A 3,157-nucleotide genomic window follows, 5' to 3' on the forward strand; every position below is an offset into this window, starting at 1 on the left:
GCAATGAACTCATGATAAATGCCTTTTTCTCAGACTTGTCTGTCATTCTGTGTTAGTGAGGTTATGGTAAAGGACTGTATACGGTGAATAGTTCAATGGGAGTATGCTCCATTCGCCCCCGGGGCGTCGATCAGGACACACATGACAGGAGATTGACTTTTGGTTTAGATTTCTTTAGTGGGTCAAACAGGGTACAGTTCAGGCATGGGTAGGATGCTTGCAAACACTACAAGGGGTGTATGTGTGGTTCTGCAACAAACAGAAAGAGGTATTACAGTACACATGTTGTTACTAATAATACAGTACTGATCTACAATATCAAATGCATTCTACAGTACAAAAGTACATGTAACTTAACCATACACATTAAGCTACTTAACAGTACACACATACAATCTGAATTATAACACCAACTTAAGACAGTACTCAAATAACAAACTCTGCAGCGTGAACTGCGCCAAACGAACTTCATTGAAGAGCACGCAATAACGGCGGCCATAGAAAGCACATGTCCAAACTAATTGCAAGTGCTAGTATAGAGTGCAGAAAACGGCAGTATCCAAATCAACACAACAAATATGTACAACCTAAATACTGGGTGAAACATTGTACTTACAGTAGTTCAGTGACGCACATTTACACTGTAATGCTGCACAATGTTTCTAACTGATTGGAGTGGTAACACGAGAAACTTGTGTGGTACTTCCAACTTCTTCTCCGATCTGAATCAATGCGGCCCAGATTCCCAGAATGCACTGCGCACTTAAGGTGGCAGGTGATATTACGCACCTTAGCTCTTAAGGAGGAAATGATAACCAAATATAACCTAGAACATTGGAACCTTTCTAACAGCCGCCCCCGAAAGTACGGAGTACATTCGCTCCCAAGAAAGGTGACAAAGTCTCTAATGTCTTACGAGGGGGTGGCGGTGACGACAGTGCTGTGGTCTTCCTCGTTGGTCGGGACCGATGGCAGGGCGATCAGCCTGGCCACTGGTCTGGTGTATTCACGATCTGAGGTAAGGACCCGTCGGGCCGCCCCATCAACAGAACATTTGGCGTCACAGGGTCAAGGTCGGTGAGGCTGGACGAGACGTAACCCAGTGGCTTGGAGTTGAGTATCCCCTCCACCTCAAGCAGCACGGTCCTTAGCACTTCCTCGGTGACTGACTGGACTCCCACCGTAGTGTACAAGGCCGCCTTTACAGAACGGATTTCCCTCTCCCACACTCCTCCGAAGTGGGGTGCTGCCGGGGGGTTGAAGTGGAAACTGATCTTCTGCTTGGCAAGCTGCTGTTGTAGATCTGGTGACAGGGCAGCGAACGCCTCTCGCAGCTCCTTTTCTCAGGCGGGCGGGCGGCAGGTCTGCCATCTTGGGAACGGAAGGTCTGGCCTTCCAGCGTCGGCATTCCGTGCAGGTGTGCTGGTAACGACGTATCGCTTCACGGCCCCGCAGGATCCAGTATGAGCGTCGTATCTCCGCCAACACCCTCTCGGGCCCAGGATGGTGCAGACGACTGTCGAAGTCTTGAATGAGGAGTCTGGTAGAGGCGTGGCTAGGATCCAGCACGATAGGATGCACAGCTGACGGCTCGAGGTCTTCAGCATGACGGAGTCTGCCGCCAACACGAATGAGCTCCTCCTCTTCATCCATCTCTGGTGACAAGGTGAGCAATCTGCTGTTGGATGCAACAGATTTACCTGCTTTCAGGAGCCGCAGTTCGTCTGGGAAGCTCTCCCGCTGGGATCGTTTGAGTATGAGGATCTCTGCCTTTCGGTAATCTTCAGCAGTACAGAGGCTGTTCTGATCTGCCGCCCCGTGTAGCTCCTGCACTGTAGCTTCTAGCAGCTCCTTCCATGTGTCATACTGCTTCATGTCTGCGTCGGCTGCGCTGACTGTGGTTGAAGTGACGCCACATAAGATAGAAGACTTTCGCAGCTCGGAGGCGTCTCCATCGTGTTCGATACTGGGCTTGACAGGCCACTCTTCGGGGGGTTGGAGGAGTGGTATGCCTCCCTTGCGCAGAAGAGGCGTGGCATAGCGCATGACTCCTGCAACCTCTACGCGGGTGGTCTTCTCTTCTAGCAGGGCTACTGCTGCATGGTCTTGCTTCGACCTGGTCACTACCTTCTCACTCCTGTATGGAAGAGTGTCTAGCTGCCAGAGTCTTCTAACATGCTTGAACAGTTCTGAATCTTGTGTCGGAACTGATGTCAACAGACACTGCTGTGGACGTAAAGGCTGCTGGATGAACCGTGCTGTGCCCTGAAGGGTCCAACCCAGTCTGGTACGGACAGCGGCGGGCCCACCTCGAGGACCCAGTCTGACTGGTCCGATGGCGGTGATCAGTTCTGGGTGGTCGGAGCCAATAAGCACCAGTGGTCTAACACGCCGAAAGGGCTTGATTGGCAGGCCAGCCAGGTGGGGGTACCTCTTCTGGAGTCGGTCCATCGGGTAGGACTGGTCTCCCAGACCCAGGCGAGCGGAAGTGAAGGCCCGGGAGACTAGGAAGCTGGTCTTTGGATCAGAGGCAGGAGAGATGTGGAAGGCTACTGTAGAGCCGCGGAGAGTCTGGACGTCCTGTCTGATGGTCCGCAAGGTCAGGTCCTCACGTGTGCCTTGTAGGCCGAGCTCTCTGGCAGCCGCTGACAGGAGCATAGTCCTTTCAGACCGGTCGTCCAAGATGGCATAGGTGGTTATAGTGCGATTGCCATGATGGAGGAGCACTTTGACGACCTTCAGTAGAACTCTGTTGCCCTCTGGTGGTCGACCGATGTACAGGGTCTCAGTGACAGAGCTCACCTGGCCACTCTCCTCCTTCACCGATGGTCTCAGTGATCGCTCGTTGACTTCATGTAGGACGCGGAGATGTTTCCCTTGGCACAGGCTGCAGGGCTTCTTGAGGTCACATTGGGCTGCTTGGTGAGGCCTTGCACAGCACCAGCACCTCTTGTTGGCCTTTATCCAGTCTGTGAGCTTTTCTTTGGTCAGCTTTGTGACTTCTTCACACTGGCTGAGGAAGTGTTCCTCATTTTCACAGAAAGGACAGTAGGGCTTGATTCTCCCCTTCTTCCCCTTGGAGTCTCCCGGGGACTCAGGGCCCTTTGATCCGTGGAGGACAGTAGTGGGCCGCTGTCCATGGCGACCCTCTGACCTG

Source organism: Nansenia antarctica (assembly GCF_963989245.1).
Source record: "Nansenia antarctica genome assembly, chromosome: 8".
Lineage (NCBI taxonomy): Eukaryota > Metazoa > Chordata > Actinopteri > Argentiniformes > Microstomatidae > Nansenia > Nansenia antarctica.